This window comes from Pleurodeles waltl, chromosome 9, assembly GCF_031143425.1.
Source record: "Pleurodeles waltl isolate 20211129_DDA chromosome 9, aPleWal1.hap1.20221129, whole genome shotgun sequence".
Taxonomy (NCBI): Eukaryota; Metazoa; Chordata; class Amphibia; order Caudata; family Salamandridae; genus Pleurodeles; species Pleurodeles waltl.
Genome location: NC_090448.1, coordinates 814,835,358 through 814,852,543, shown reverse-complemented (window position 1 = coordinate 814,852,543; position 17,186 = coordinate 814,835,358). Strand labels below are relative to the sequence as shown.

The 17,186-nt window shown below is 43.6% G+C and overlaps 1 protein-coding gene across 6 annotated transcripts in view; it reads left to right on the top strand.

Moving 5' to 3' along the window:
* DPF1 (double PHD fingers 1) overlaps positions 1-17,186 on the top strand; it is a 467,038-nt gene that overhangs the window by 113,856 nt on the left and 335,996 nt on the right. The window contains exon 1 of one of the 6 annotated variants that reach the window (XM_069208086.1): positions 845-1,374. The exons of 4 other annotated variants lie outside the window; for them this stretch is intronic. The gene's annotated coding sequence lies outside the window, so the exon portion shown is untranslated. Of the gene's footprint in view, positions 1-844; positions 1,375-17,186 lie in introns of those variants that run through there. One more of the 6 variants, XM_069208084.1, reaches the window with a different exon arrangement.

Genomic DNA, 17,186 nt, shown 5'->3' with positions numbered 1-17,186 from the left:
AGATTAGGAAAGTTGACACTTGTGTCTTAATAGACAAGGGTAGAGCTGGTCACAGTAGCACAAGAGAGAATGGAGTACTGAGCAGCTGCGTCGCGTTAGAAGTAGTAATTAAGTGCATTTAGCATAAATGCAGCAACTGTTGCTACAAGAGGGGGCTCGAAGTTGGTAGAGATGTGAGGATGAATGATTATGAGCGACGTTCTTCAATACATTTTTTTTACTAAACTAGATTGCTGGCACGTATAGAAGGTCCACACACTCATGAAATGTGCCAAAACTAGGAACACTTTAGAGGGATGTCACTTAAAAGACTAAAGAGACTCATTTTGTTCACTGACTTGCACTAGATTAAGTGATATTTCAAGAAAGGGTAAAATACAGCAACAGGTACATTACACAAAATTGGAAGCCTCCCTTTTACAGTTGCGCGAATGGCATCTGTGTGGAATTTGTGAAAAAATGATTTTTGATTCCACTTCGAGCCTTATCCTTCCTCTACCTCCATTGTCGCGGGGTTTTTTCAACCATGGTCAATCCATTTGCCTCTGTTTTGTGTCGTTCTCATACTCCTCTCTTCATGTTCTGCCCTTCTCTCTCTTTCTTAAAATTTGACGATGAGAATAATGCCCGGTCCTCTGACACTGCACAAAACAAGCACTGGTGTTGACAGTCCCTCGCCTCCCTCGAGCCTGACTGCGGATTGCCGCCTACTCCTGTAGTGAACTCCGAAGCCAGCCCCGATAAGTTGGCTTGTTCGTCGCCTTGTCACATCCGCGCCACGTGCCCCGCCCGGGGTCCGCCGAGAGCCGCCCTCGAGCCGGCAGAGTGGGCCAGCCCCGCGCGCAGGGCCCGGGAGCGTGTCGCGGCTGCTCGGAGACAAGCGGGCCGCGGCCCTCTGCGCGCCATCTGCATAACAGGATAAAGTGGGCTTGACAAGAGCCAGGTTTCCATGTAATCGTCTGGCAGCAGACAAGGCCTTGGCGGGAACCCCCGCCGGCGGCTCCAAATGGGATTCTGTGGGGACCTCGGAGCGGGGAAAATTGAAGACACGTTGTGCGGCGGGTTAGAGAAACCCATCATTCAGGCGCGGCGCTCTTCACACCGAGGCGTTTAAAGGATAGTTAGACAATTCGCCCTGACAGCGTGAGAATTAACCCCGCGCAGTGCACCGGCCGCGCAGCCTGCACGCCGCCGCGCCGCCCGCAGGGCCTCGCTCATTTAGCAGCCAGTTCGGTTGTTTTAGAGACCACGTGGCCCTGTTGAAAGTGCTTGGATCCTTGAACGATGGAATTACTTCAGTTGGAACGAGGCATGGGCTGCGCAGAGAAGACTTTTTCGGAAACTTTTGAAACAACTAACTGGTGCCTTTCTGAGGTAAGTTGCGGGACGACTACCTTTTTTCCTGGGTACGCATCCTTCCCAGCTCACCCCTTAGTTCATCAGTGTATCGCGCAGGTGGTGCACATGCTTATTTCACAGTGTTAATAGGCATCAAGAAAATCGAATTTCTCCCATCGTAAACTAATGTGAAGGCTCACCGGTGCTCTCGTCTGCTTGAATACATTCTACATACAGACAGTGCTTCAAATGAAAATTGGGGCCGGACTGGTAACTAAAAGCTGCCCTGGCAAATTTTCAGACCCACCCCCAAGGGTGCATAGCGAGCGATCCTGACCAGTACAATGGGGCTTGGGAGGTTCTCCTCCAAAGAAAACATTTGGGAAAATGGGGAAAACGGTGCAGTCTGCAACACTTTTTCGTTATATATTCAGTTGTATTCGTTTTTAAAGCTTAGTAAATGATGACCTTACAGTGCACCAAGATAGGAAAGATTTATTGTTTTTATCAATGATTCTTTCACACTGTCAAACAATGCCTCTCATCTCTCCAGCTCTTCTCTCACATGTATTTCATTTGTTTTATAGCTCCTCTCTGTTAGAGCACTTTACATCACGCACACATACAGAGGCAATGAATCATACGCGTGTAAATCAGTGAGTAGAAAATGTTGACAAAGAGGACTCCAAGGTGTAGGATTCACATTTCATCCTTACTAGTAGGCATTTTTTAAGAGTGCTTGGCCTGGGAAGCATAAACCCAGAAGTCAGAACGTAACACAGTGGTTAGGGTTAACTGTACTAATAACAATTTATTTCTACCCAAACCCTTTTTAGCAAAATTAGGATATTAAAAAACGGGGTAAAAACATTACTTTATAACCTGTACCATGCAGTTTGTATGCATCTATATTTCACTGTGCTAGAAAATGATTGTAACTTATGAGCTGCACAGTAACAAAAGGACCTCTTTGACAAAAGCAGTATCCATGTGAGTTATGCACATAAAATACTGTTCTGTGATCTGCATATTGCACATTCTTTGCAGCAGGCATATTAACTTTCTGCGCTAACATAGATGAGTCAAAACTGCCACTATACAAAACCCCATCTCTCTCCAGCAGGTACATTAATCATCAGTTATCTTGGCACTTTTATTGTTGCCTGAAAACTGTTGGATATACAAGCAACTTTGCAGTGCTTTTAAAACTGCTGCACTGGTACAAAACTGACCCCAAGTAATAAAAGCACCCCCTCCCCCACACCCTTCCACTCTCCCCGGGAAGCTCCTAATGTCTGGGACAGCTAGTCTGGTCCTAATGAATACGCAGGTACTCACTATTTAGAGTACCTATTCCCCCCTGACAAGTGCTGGTACTCTCCCATTCAGTGTGTTGCAGCTGTGCTGAGAGGTGGAGGCACTCTGTCATTCAAATTAAAGCAGTGCTGGTACTCAGTACTGGACTGTGAATGCCAGTTTAAAGCACCACCTACAGTTCGTTGTATTCATACGACTGGACAAATACCACTCAATCCCACATGTCAGTGCCCTGTCAAGCTTTAATTGTGTATCACTCAACCCCAGGGCCAGGGCTTTAAGTGGGGTGGAAAATATGGGGTGGGGGGTCGTCTCTAAAAGGGATGTGGTCAGAGAAGCCTAACTGAATCCTTTCCATGAGGTGTGGCCGATGTAGTTAAGTGCTTCGCTTAAAACATGTATCATACAGCATGCCACCAGACTAGCATTTGAGTGCCTCTCTGAGCTTTCTGGTATTGCATCCAGATGCATCACACTATAACGAACATTTGCCTAAAAGAAGCCTGATCTATTGGGTTTGCAAAGTGCCTGGTTGCAGTATCTGATAAATGAGTAACATTGATAATGTTGTGAAAAATTAGACTTGAAAATGTTTCAACTCAAGAAAATATGACACTACATATTAAACATTACTCAGGTCTGTGGAAGATTAGTGGTCTGCAGAGTGACTCAGTCACATCTTTCAGGAATCCTTCATCTGCATATTTCACACCTCATTTCGTCTGGACCACCCTTTATTCCCTGTCTCCCTCTAAACATACTTCATTGCACCTCATTTACCACCCCGCGCGCATTCACCTGTAAGCAGCTCATTTTATTTTAGTAGTTGCAATTGTAAGTGGCAAATGTCACCATTGCTGTGTACGCTCTGCAGAGTTGCCAAGGACTGCACATGCATGTATTTTGAACACCTTTATGACCAACTGACATGCACTTGGAGAAATGTTGCACTGCCTTCAGCCTCGACTTGAGAGCACGTAGTCTTGGGCCGTTATAAACAACCACCCACAATCTAAACTCACACAGACACCCCCAGAAGATGCAGTTCACAGTACGCACTATAAATTAATATGCTGCATGAAAAATACAGGAAAACAGCTTACTGTAAAAAGCAAACACTCTAAGGGAAGTAAATTAAGTAAACCATGTGAAATGTAAACCAGAGCTACTTCACTGACGTGGATTGCTCAAATGGTTTTTACAGTCATAGTCAAGATAAAAAAATTGAGAAAAGGATCAGTGTTTTCCCTTTAAAGGACATCAATATAAAGCACTAGAGGGAACACTTTTTAAAGTCAATTTTTAATTGCTGCGAGGTCAGAGACCCGAAGGGACCCACCCAACATAAAGGACCCTAATGTGGTATCTTTATGTACCATTGTTCTTTTTGTCTCAGCTGACTCTCTCTGGCACACTTATAGTATCTAACACTTCGCACACTGTCTCCCTCTGCCGTCCCTGTGCTATCTGTCCACTCTTCACAGCCAGCCTCCCCACCCCAGTTGTCCGGTGCTCTCATTGCTTTCTCTCCTTGAGACCATGATCGCCTTCTTCTGCCCACCACCTCCCGCCATCCATCCGTCAAGATTGGCTTTTCCAATACTTGACTAATTGCAATGGTATAGCCAATATCATTGGGCGATTTCTGGTATAATTACCAAAAGATTATGCTAAAACAAACAAGTATTGGCAAAGCCAGTAGGTCAGCAGCAGCATATTAAAGGTGAAACCTATTGGCTCTGTTGGTGCTTGTTATGATAGTGAGATTGTAGTCTTATTCCATTGTAAAAGGTATTATTTTAATTAACCTAGAGGTTCTGCCCATCTTGGCTGCTAAGTTAAATGGTAGTGTTATACGGTTCCTACCGTGGCAAGAGGACTGCATATTAGGACTACAGAACCTTGGAAAGTGGGAGACTGAGTCCGTCAACACGGTCAGAAACTGTTGGCATTGTTTCTGGCTAGCTCACAATAGCTCATGTGAACCCCAAGCAAACCGGGGTGGAAGATGATTGTGGCAACCTGAGCATGACACTTCCCTCCCAGTGATGACTTGGAAACAGATTTTGCCCTTTTATAGTATTACTCATGCATGCCCAGGTGAGACACAAAGAGATGCAAAATAAGTTTTCAATACATTTATTGAAGCAATCCCAATCAAGCATAAAGCGAAAGAGCTGCGATAATTAGGCAAATGAAACAAAGCAAATTAATCCGCATTATAAACATGGTAAAGCAGATAAACAACTCAACCACGGTGAATGTGATTCTAGATGTTCTAGGTGGTCTAGAAGTTCCAACCTAACTCTAAAACTACACTCGAAAGCATAGCGAGTGTACCCTTCAGCCTGGCCTGATTTAAGGGATTAGCCCCAACCCCATATGAGAGGGTAGTGTCAGGTTTTGGCCTGCGATAGAGATGGCAATCCTTTTGGTGCCTGGTAGATTAGTGCCAGCTGACCAGCAAGTCAAACAGCATTCGTCGCAGGGCAGTCCTGTCTGGAATGTCCTCTGCCCCTCCGGGTCAGTGCATCACTTATATAATATAATAATCGTACTGTATTGGAAGCACGGTCATGATGTAATGATGTATGTATATGTTAGACTCTGAACGATCAACACAAACTAGCATATAATGTACAGTGTTCTTAGCGTTGGACAGAAAGTACTGATTACATGTAGTGCAAAACAATCAGCATGTTCTCTATATTTCCTAGAATAAAACGTAGCTGTTAAAATGTGTAAAGAGTCATTGATAAAAGCAGCATTACTATAAGTAAAATATAAAAATGTGAAATGAAATTAACTGAAACTAAAACAGGGGGAACCAACACGGAACCAAGAGGTCCTCACAACAGTAGCAGGGTTCCTGGCTGCTTCCAAGTGCTCTCCACCACCCTGCCGGCCCCCTCCCCCTCACCACAAGGGCTGCAGATGTGTGGAAATCTCAATTGTCTGGTGAGAGGACATGGAAGCATGACTCTTCAACCTGGTGCAATATAACACGCATGAAAGCAAAGTGATTAATGTTGTTATTTGGTATGGGCCTTTATACAGCACTTTGTATCCCCGATGAGGTAGTGATCACATCTGAAAGTTTGTTTTAGTCACCAGATTAACACTATTGGTGCGTTTGCATTATCTGCTGTCCAGCTTGAAATTGATGGTTCAGTGGACATTTTTCCATTCACTCTAATTTTTCAACTCTGCCCTAAACTGATAGTTTACATCCTAGGGTTATTTGGAGGTGGATTTGGGGGGCAGAGGGGTGCAACAGGTTTGCAGAGGTGGGAGCTAAAGTGAGCATCCTCATACTAATTTAGTCGAGTCTGAAGTGACCAATAACAACCATGCTTTGATCACACTTCACTCAAAAAGCTCATCACTGTCCTCACATTCATATCATCATCCTGTCCCACACACCAGTGGCCTCAGGTGGTGCAATGAAATTTAACTACACTCCCATATCACTGCATGCACATAACTGCCTTCATCCAGTTTCATTGGCTGCACCTCTTCGCTTCACTGAGAATTCCTCGTGTATTATCAACAAGTGCACACACATAAGCACATGCCTGGTCACCGAAAAGCTCAAGTTAACAGGACATGCTTGCATACTCAGAAACGCCACCTAGCTAATCCTGGAAATACAAAAAAATTAGAAAAACAAAACTCCTCGCCTTTAACCCGTCTCTGGAACATTCTGTTAGAAGGACGCCATCACTCCTGTCCTCAGTAAAGAAGGCACGATCCTGCTCTTCTGAGATAACCCTTCCAACTAACTTAACACTGACTGCTTAATTACAATTTTCCGAGCAGCAAATTGAGTTAACATATGCATTTAGTGGAATAAAACAGACTGCAGATGAACGAATAACTATTATCACCATTTTACTAGCTCACATTACAAATAAGACGAACTAATAATTACTACGACTATGTTGTTAAATCGCATTACAACCAAGATGAAGCAATACAAATGTTTCCCAATTTATCAAACGAATGGACGACTACCCCAACCTTTCTGTGGAAGGTCAGCGTCAGTATGCAGTCCTTGATTGTTTTATGTGTGTCTACTCAAAACTTCATGAAAGGTCTCTACATTATGGCCATATTGTTTGCAAAAGGAGCCGTGGAATGCACTACCATGCCTCATTTTTGTACACATTTCCTCAAGGGGAAAATAACCCTGCAAACCTCATGAGGGAGTCTAAGGATAGCTCACTTTGCTCAGTTGGTTAGTGTATTTCAGGGCATGGCTGAACGTGCGATTATTTAATTTATCTGGCTCCTCCCTTGCACACAGAATAGCGTCGGGACCTCCCATTACCCAGAGAACAGACAAAACCCAGCTTCTCTCCAAAATGACAGTGTTTAACCAAAGAAAGCAACGCAGATGTTCATTGCATTGTCTTCCGGACTCCTCAAGTGATGGCACATGTATTTGTGAGGCTCCTTGCATTACTGAACATGAGAACATGACTGAATGCCAGTGCTTAATTTGAGCCGGTGGGGGGCCACTGGCACATCTTTTTGAGGGCCAGCACTTATTTTACATCAGGCATCCACTGCGAGTTAAAGGCGCATGGGAAAGACGGAAAATTGTCACAAAAGGATAAAGCAGAAAGCTGCAAGAATGAGCTGAAGGGGCAAGGAGTGGCTGTAAATAGATTAGAGGCCCAAGATGGCTTTAGGGTTCCGCCGCCTCAGTATTCTGTGCTCGAAGTTTTAATTGCAGCAGCCGTGTGTCTCAGAGGAGAGCTTTGAGCACCAGCACCTATTTATTTACAAATTAAACACTGTTGAATGCAGAATCATGTAAATAAAGATGACTGCAGTGACCTAACTAAATGGCGGTGCTCCTAGAAGAGCAGTTTTTATTCACGAAGCTCTTGTGATGTGAAATTGGCCACTGTCATAACGTTAGCACATTAAAACAAAAAGCTTTGCGCTCTAGTGCACATGCACTGAATATTATTATGCATAATACGTCCCTCATACTAGTTTGTGCTGTATATGTTGTATAACTTTATCCGTAATTGGACATTTTTTTAAACATTGTACTGGGTATACAAAACCCTAGAACAAACTTCTCCACAGTTAAATACTTCTTCTGCCCCCCACGCCTTCTCGTCCTACTTAAAAAAAACATTTAAACAACACCTTGGTTACTTAACATTTGAGATTTTCTGGAAGGCTTTGCAGCAAGACATGGTGATCAGGGCCATGGACAGTTGTCCACTTTCGAATGCCTTACATCTTCTCTGCAGTTCTTCTTTTGGCCGCCTTTCTGTTGAGAAGTAAAGATATCACTGCTGTCCCACCCTCTGATAAGCTCTCTTTTCAAACAGAAGTATTCGAGGCAAACCTGCAAGGATCTTTTATTAAATGTAACGGACAGTTGACTTTCTTGCTCTCTGCATGTAACCGAACCAATAGAGATTTATCAAGTTATCTTTCCTTATACTGACATCGTGGGTGTTGACCGCTCCTTCCATGATCTGAATCAGCATTTTTGGTTGACAATTCTTCAGTGCACTGGCTGGGCCATTTTTGCTGGAATATTCGCAGGCTGCCCATTGTGTATGTTAAATGCCTGTGCTCAGCGTTTTCCGGAGTATGATTATACTTCTGGAACAAAGCCAAATTCCGAGAGTTTCTCTGCATTTTTTAGATTACAGATTTACTCTCCTACCAAAGTAGGCCGGAGGTCACAGATTTGAGAGGCCGCCATTGTGTACCGGTATACAGTGCTACCTCTGCGCTGGAGGATGCAGGCGCTGGGATTTACCCCCCTCTGACTTCGGCTCACATCAGGTACGAGGAAGGCAGAAAAGAGAGACAAAGCCAGAAAACAATGATAGTAAAAAGAGAAAGAAGGGGACAAAAACGCTGCAGAAGTGAGGTACAGGCAGGATGTGTGGGGTGGTGATCGAAAGAGGCAAATTATGCGGTGAAGATCCAGCAGCCCTACTCTGCGACAGCATTGGGGACGCGCTTCTAATAAAAAACTTTGGTCCGCTGCACACATTTATTATAATTATTATTCTTGTTATTTTAACCAATTAAGGACTCGGAATATATTATACCAAACACAAAAGCAGACTTAAAAGTACAACCTGCAGTAGGACACCTCAGATACTGAGCTACTGATGTACAAGGATCATTTTTGAAGAATGGAAACAAGCAAGAAGGCACAGCCTCACTATGCAACCCCTGGGAATGCAACTCACCATGTAACCAGGGACAGACTTTCATCACCACTTCCATGACTGATATACAACGAGCACAATTGCACAGACTTGCAAAAGAACACCTAGGATTAACATACACCAAGCATGAAGGCACAGATATCATGGGCCCAGAGAGAACAATTAGCATACCCGAAATATAAAGGCGTTGCTTGTAAGGGACATTTTAGGAGCAACATAGCCAGTAAGAAGGCACAGAAATAACAAAGAAACTCTAGGCATAGTACACGCCAAGATACAAGCGGATGTACGAGTGTTACTCTCTGGATGCTTCATGTGCTGGGAGGCACAGACTGCTGACAAAAAGTCAGACAGGTCTGGTGACGTGAGCTCATTTAGTGGTTGGCAAAACGCTCGGCCTCCACCAAAAAAAGTGACACAAAAAACACAGAAAGCGAGAAGGCTCATCTGGGTACCCCCTTACTGTACCAATGTGTCCCGTTCTCACAGACAAGCAGAGGGCTTGTTGGCGCACCCCATACTGCACACTTGTGGACCTATAGCAGCTCTCTCTGGCATCCTCCTATTGTGTGTGGGGACCTCACAATTGTTATCCATTTGAAGGCTTGTAATCCACATCTGCCTTAGTTATTGTGCATGTGAGTAGTCACCATTGTCCAGTTATTCGTTCATCTTCAGTACCACGTCCCGAAACAAAGACATGTTTCCTCTGTATTTTAAATGTAATCAGACGTGTTCATCCCAGTCTGACATAAAACACCTGTGTGCTGTTGTCACAGTATCCTAGCAAGCATATGTGTCTCATATTGAATTCAGTGGACTACAGTTACTAGATTGCTACACAAAGATAATGTTTGGCAGACTGAAGAAAGTTTATGGATGGTTATTAAAATTCAGGCCGGGGGTGGTTAAGTTTAGAGGAGGGCAAAGTATATGCCGAGGTGCTAACTGGGGAAGTGGGGGTGCAAGCGTTCCATCTGTGCATGCTGCAGATCTTCCATAGTGCCGTGCCCATGAACTATCAACTAGGTTGTATACATCAGACCTCTGCAAAAGCGGTTTTCTAAAACAAAAGAAACTCATTGGAAACTCTCTCCTTGGCGTGGAAAGAAGCCAGTTCTTAATTTCCAGAAGGTGGCCTTGAGAAGCAGGGAAGAGTTACGTTGGGGCTTGGATTGTTCTTCCAAAAGTTGCCAATGTTACAATCCAGCAGAGATGCATAGTTCCGTCTGAATGGCCAGAATCTTCCCGTGAAATTTTTGTATCAGCACTAGAGGACAACGCTGAGATCAGCTGAGGTCATGGGCACATCCTATCTACCTACTCTTTGGTAATAGTGTGATACCAGCAGCACACAGTGACGTTGTGCAGTACCAATAAAACGGCAATCTGCCTGACAAACCTACAGCAACGTTAAAGGCATACAAAAGTGACTGATAATGCAGATTTCCTCTCAGTACTTAATTTACCAGGCACCGGTGCTACCAAAGCAAGGGTTGTTGACTAATAAGTCTGTTTATAAACTGAAAAGTATAACGTCCCTGAGTTAATGCAGAAGGCACTATATAGGACCAATTTATTACAGATCCCTGCAGTTTGCTGTCATTGGAAATTCCAAATTTAAAAGGACGCAAACCAAGGCTACTGAGTCTTGATTCATTTCATGCCTCTCTGTTCCTCACCCTACACTTCCTGTCGTTTTATCTCACGCGTGTAGGTTATTTTTCATACCTGTATTTCCCTTTTTGGCACTGTAATGATGAAAAGTAATCCCTGCTCCCTCGGAATGAGTTCCTGTGCCCACTTCTTGCAAACAACCGAAAACAACACTGCTTCACCATGGGTGAGGTCAATTTCTGGATATTTTGGGTTGTATCACGATGCACACCTCACTTTCAACAAAGTACAGGCTGTGTGGCTGACAAATCCAATCTCTCTCTTCGTGCAAGCTCTTAAATCTTCTGCCTGTGGTAACTTACCCTATACGATCGTTATTTGCCTTTGTTTGGCGTTCCTCGCTGTGAGTCGATTCTAATCTAGAGGTAATCACTTTCTAAGTGTAATTTAATAGTAGTTTAATTTCCTATATTTTGTCCTTACAAGTGGGTTTTATACTTCAGCTCAGTGTTTTGTAAAAACACTCAGTCTTAGTATCTGGTTGTATTTCTGTCTTTGCCGAATGGACAAAATTGATGTATTATTTTTTGCCTTTCTCTCCTCTCCTGTTTTAATGTTCTCTCTTTTTATTACTAGCTTTCCCTCATTTTTTGTGTTCTCTATTCATTTTTAGATATTACCTACAGACAGCTTTTAAATATCTTGTGTTGAAGACCCATTGTGGAAAATACCAATTACATATAGTGGACATGGGCCAGGTCATTGGTTGGCATTTTTTCAACCTAGTTTGCTTTTTATTTAATAGTTTTCCTTCCCTTACATGTGTTTATCCCTCACCTGGATTATAGTTTTGAATTCTTCAACTGCTTACCTTTAGGAGGGCACTTGCACTATTCTTCGTGTGCTATGAGGGAGGGTTCAAGAATCCCCACCCATATCCCTGCCTTTTAGCACACCTCCATACAGCTTACCACTCCCTTGTATATCTGTTGCTTCCCCCGCTGCTCTCCATTGTGCTAAATTTTTTCTCTCTTCTATTAAGTGATCCCCGACTCTCCTTCCCCACCCGCTCCACTGTTGTTCCCCCGGCTCTTACTTATTTGTTTAATTTTTTGTTTTTTGAAGGGCACCACAGTTGCAATTTGAAGTCAGGGTGCTCCTTTCACAAAAAAAATGTTGGTGCATTTTATAAATATTTCTAATTCACCACTCAAAGATGGGTGTCCCAGCAATTCCAGAATATTTCTGGACTCAGGACATTCTGCCAGAGTGAAGAGCTGGATGCTTGAGGAGGACATGTCCCTCTGTCTGTTGCTTTGCTGTGCTGGCCTGCTGCTGGTACTTCTGCCCTGTGAGTGAAAGGACTGGACTTTACTTTCTACATCCTGCTTTCCAAGGTTCTCCAAGGGCTTGAACCAAGCTTGCCTCCTGTTAAGAAGTCTCAAGGACATCAAAGACTCCGTCTGCCAGCACCTGGGCTCACTTGCTGAGAGTCCTGACTTGCCAAGTAATGCCAAATCCAGTTCCAGGGCCCTTGGAAGTGAGTTATGGTGAAACCAAGCAGAAACCAAGTACATCGACTCCAGAGCAACTGCGGAGCCGGTGCTGCTGTCTGACTCCACGTTGTTCCCTGTACCAGAGCTGTGGTCCCCACTGAGTGCAATGACAGACGCAGCAGGCCTGATGCGGCCTCAGCGCCTCTGAAGTCCCGCCACAGCGTGAGTCCTGAATGCCGTGCCTCCAACGTCCGGGACACCCAACTCAGCCGCAGCACCTGTGGCCCCATGGTGTGATCGCGACACTGCGAAGTCTACGCCTCGTGTCTTGACCTGCTGGAGTCATCGACACCGCCAAATCATAAGGAACTAATGCCTCACCACCAACACCACACTACCTCCCCAGCAACCGTAAGGAACCAATTCCTTACTTCCCCTGCCTCGCACTAAGGAACCGACGCCTCAACTCTGTGCAACGTCTTTGCTTCCTCATCATTTTCAAAGGTACTGTGCCTGGGGTCTGTGACTAGGTGGCACTTCCTTGTGAGTGGTGTCAGACCGTTGGGAAAGACTCCGTCAATGACATGGTGACAGCCTCAGTTGGAGCTATTGTGTTTTTAAGCGCTATACTGAGGTTTAATCTTTGTGTAGGTTGGATTTTTGACATTTTGTTCTTGTTTTACTCAGATAAATATTGGCTATTTTTCTAAACTTTTTCTAAACTGGTGTGGAGCACTTTTCTGTTGTTTTCACTGTTGTGTTACTGTGTGTGTACAAATACTTTACACATTGCCTCTGAGATAAGCCTGAGTGCTTGTGCCAAGCTACCAAGGTGGTGAGCAGGGGTTATTTTAGCAGTGTGACTCCCTTACCTTGACTAAAGTGAGGGTCCCTACTTGGACAGGGTGCAAACCACTGCCAGCTAGAGACCCCATTTCTAACACTATGGTTACTGACTCATCGGCCTTCAGTGTCCCGTCAACAGCACGTATTCTTCACTCTTCTAATTTTTTCCAACCGCAGTAACCCTTCCTCACATCATCCACAATGCTATCTGGATCTATAATCTCCATTCGTTCCCACTTTCTTCCCCACTCCTTTTCTTTTTTCCCCTGTGTCTCCAACTCCTGTTTTCATCTCATTGCCTTCCATTACCTTGACCCCTAATACCCATCTCTGTTGCAGTCCATCCCACTTCGACACCTCTCACTTCCCGAGTAATGTTTCAGCTTTTTTCTTTTCTTTAATCTCTTGCACCTTTAATTCTTTCCTCTCTTATTTAATGTACTCTGACCACTTTCTACTCCAGCTGCCCCATCTTCAGTTCTACCTCCTTTTCCCCACCCTCTCTCTTTCCTCTATCTCCATCCATAGTTCCCCTTTCAATGTTCCCACCCACACCCTTACCCCCTCTACTGCCCACCCTTTTACTTTCAGGCTTCATTCTCCACTCTATGTTCCCCTCCAGCCCTTCTCTATCTTCTTTTAGTCAAACCTCCCCCGCCAACTCACTCCGCATCCCCTTATTTTTTAGTCGCTTGCTGCCATTCCTTCTTTCCACCAATTTCTCTGCCTCTCCATCACGTCCCAATTTCCATTTTTTTGGAGACACTGTCTCTGTCCTCTTTCCTTCGTTTCTTGCCCCTCTCTTTTCAGCCTCCTTATCTCAGAATGTCACCTCGTGAAAGGTGTTGCTTGAAAAAACACTAATTGGGCCAAACATGGGTTGATATGTTCCCCATCCCTCTCCCCCACCCATCGGATGCGACTTTCAACCATCCAATCAAATCTCTCTGCAGTTCCTGCTCCCAGAACAGAGCTTTAAAATTAATGCTTAGTTCCAGATGTAATTCATAAGGTGGGTGAATGAGAAACAGATGTTTCCAGTGTCTACCCCATTCCTCTCCTGTTGACTTTGTACCTTATATGTTTGCCTGCTTTCATTGCATAAAATTGTGGGGTTTAAAAGAGGTGGGTGAGCCAACAAATTAGCAAGGAGCCAAGTCAGAGCCGAGCCAAGGATCTGACTCGGATTTAGAGCCCACGCATGAACTGGGCCCTGAAAATATTTGCCAAGTAAATCATGGCGCATAATATGATAAAGATTCTTAAGAATTCAAAAAAGTAAATTTCGTTAACATGTGGAAGCTTTGACACTAATAGGGCACATTATAGCACTGCACTGAGAAGTATTTATTAAAAGAGATATTTTTGTACAACTGGAAGTCTGAACTCACATTGGAAGTGCTTTCATATGCAGTGAAGAACAACAAAGAGTTTGGTGAAGTAAAACATTTGCCTAAAATAACGGAATTTAAGGTGAGAAGCCACAATTTGTCCAGGTTTCCTTGATTCACTTTGTATAAACCAGCCAATAAATCGGTATCTATTTGTCTTGGCTTATGCTAAGGCTTTGTTTTTATTGCTATGTGCATTTTGTGCAGTTTTTAAAATAAGGCGCAAACTCAACCTTAGGTTTATTGGAATGCTTTTCACGACCACCAGTTACATCAAACAGCTCACATGCAATGTTTGTAGGCATGGGGAGGTTAAGTGATTTGCCCAGAATCACAGATGTTGAGCCGAAGCCGAGGCTCAAACCTGATTCCCCAGGTCCCCATGGCAACTCTGGCCATAAAGCCACATCCTTTGTGGTGGGAGGATGGCAGGAAGGTGCCACATGAAAGATCTTCTCGTTATGGGTGTGAGGTTACAACAGGACCTCAAGCTAAGCCAGAGCCAAGTTTCATGCTCGAGCCTGGCTCGAGCTTTCGAGGTTGCTCGTGTTTCTAATTAGAAAATCCATATTTCCAACAGACCTATGAAATTGTTTTCATATTTTCTGGAAATTCCATCATAGTGACAGCCCCAAAACCACATAGAAAAGTTTTACAACTGCCAATAGTTTAGACAAAATTCTATTTATGAAAAGTAAGCAGAACTTGAAGAATGCTGTTCCAGTAAGTGCCAGGTTTTGCTGCCCCTGCAGAGAATATTTTCAACGGCCCAGACCTTGCATGGACAGAATTTGTCATTAACAAAGCAAAGTATGCTTTGTGAAAAACTCTACATTCTTGATGACATCAAAACGAAAGCCGGAAACCACTATGGAGAACTTTGCCATTGCTAGTAGTTTAATCAGCATTCTGTTCTAAACAAGTCATGAGCATTCTAATTTTCATGTTTGCCTATTGTCAGGTGCACCTTGCAGAGAACAGCACCAGCCCCACCCTCCTTCTGCAGACAGATTCTGTACTAAAAACGGAAACGTTTTTTCTGTTTTAACAGTCATTCAGTTTTGATGTTCAATAAACTTTTCCCTGCACCTTTTGCAAGCTACCTTCCCCCCAAATAACCAGGCGAATACCAAAAACATAAAGGGCAAAGTGCGGCATGGTTGTATATTGCCATCTTGGGGTTCAGATGACATTACCTAACCACCTGCCTCGCAAAGTATATACAGAATCATAGAGGGGTAACAGTAAATTACGGGAATTTTTTTCACCAAGTGGTTCTTAGCGAAGCTTGAGTTGTCCATGATGTCACTCTGAACTTTGAGGTGAAAAACATCTCCATAATTCACTTTTTACCCATCTATACGTTTTTGTTATGTATGGCCCCCAAAATCATCTGCCCTTGCTTTCAACTGCCATGCAATTGCGCAGGAGTCATTGGGGCCATACATAACATGGCATCTCTTGAGTATCTGTGTCTCAAAGGCTTCAGAACTTACCTGTCATTCTTGACACAGGTCCCAGCACCTTCCGCCTTCTCCCTTGTGCAGCAGTGCTTTCTGCTTTCAGGCAAAGCAGACAAGGAGCGCTGTACAGACAGGAGCTCACGGAGGCCTGTCAGCCAGGCCAGGAGAGCCTTTATGACAACACAACAGTGACTAACTAGTTTAGGTATTAACTTTTGCTATGTCACAGCAGTGGATAATGAGATCAGAAACAAATAAATGATAGGGGCTCTCTACTATGGCCCATACGCCATAATATCATTAGAAACACTTGGTGGTAATATTGAGCTATACTACATGTATTATCTCTCTCTGTATATGCATACAACATTCTAAATGCAATTAAGACACATTGCTGGCTTTGCCAGTGCTCACTATAGCTTCTACTATCTCTGACTACAATGTCAGTCAATCAATTAATCAACTGTCTTATAATGAAGCCGGGACGTTTCAATTGCAATTAGGGTCCCCTATAAGCTCTGCCTCACTGGTAGTAGCTTGAACCATCGCTGAGAATAATCACTGCCTCTTATTTAACCAACAGTCTGTTCATGAAATCTGAACATTCTAGTTACATTCAGTACCATTGTTTGCCCTGTTTTTCTAACAGAGCTCTGATTTCTGTAGCTATACTGTGTTTTTGAAGAAGGTAAGGTTTATGTGGCTGATTTTTTAACTTTTTTTCTGTCCTGTTTACTTTATACCGTGAAGCAGTAACGTTTGCTTTCTGTTTCAATAAACCTTTTCCTTATTCAAAAAGGCACCTAAATAAATATGTAATACAAACCTAAATAATGAGTAACGGGTATTATTGCAACCTCTCGATCGCTCTTACCTAGCGTTAGGTAACTTTTAGGTTGCTCCAAAAGGACACATAACATAACATTAGATAAGACAACATCTCAGGGTCTGGTGACATTGACAAACTACACAGCCTTCGGGCTACTGGTTTATGATTTCCTCAGAAACCTTAGATTGCCATCTAGCTCCATATTACACAAAAGCCATATATTGCAGCTATGCAACCTCAAATTAAAATGAATCAGTTTTCATAAATGAGAGACAATATTTCTCTTACTGGCAAATTCAACACTGAAATTTCTCTAACAAGCTCAGCATTATACACATGGGCACATCTCTCTCACGCGCTCTCTCTCTCTCTCTCTCTCTCTCTTTTTCTTTGTCTCTCTCTGTCTCTTTCTTTCTCCCTCTGACAGAGATAGAGGAGAAGCAAACTAGCAAATATTAGCGAAGGTTTATCTCATATAAGGCGTGTTAGCAGTCCAACGTAGAGACACTACTATTCATGAGAAAAGAGGCACAGCAGTTGATAGTTCAACATTGATGGATGTGCAGTCCCACCAGCTCACCATTGCTTTTACACTCTCTGATCCAGGGTGGGCAGAGAAGCTCACTACAGTTGACAATATTGCCAAGACAGTTGATGGGTTTCCTGCAAAGAACCTG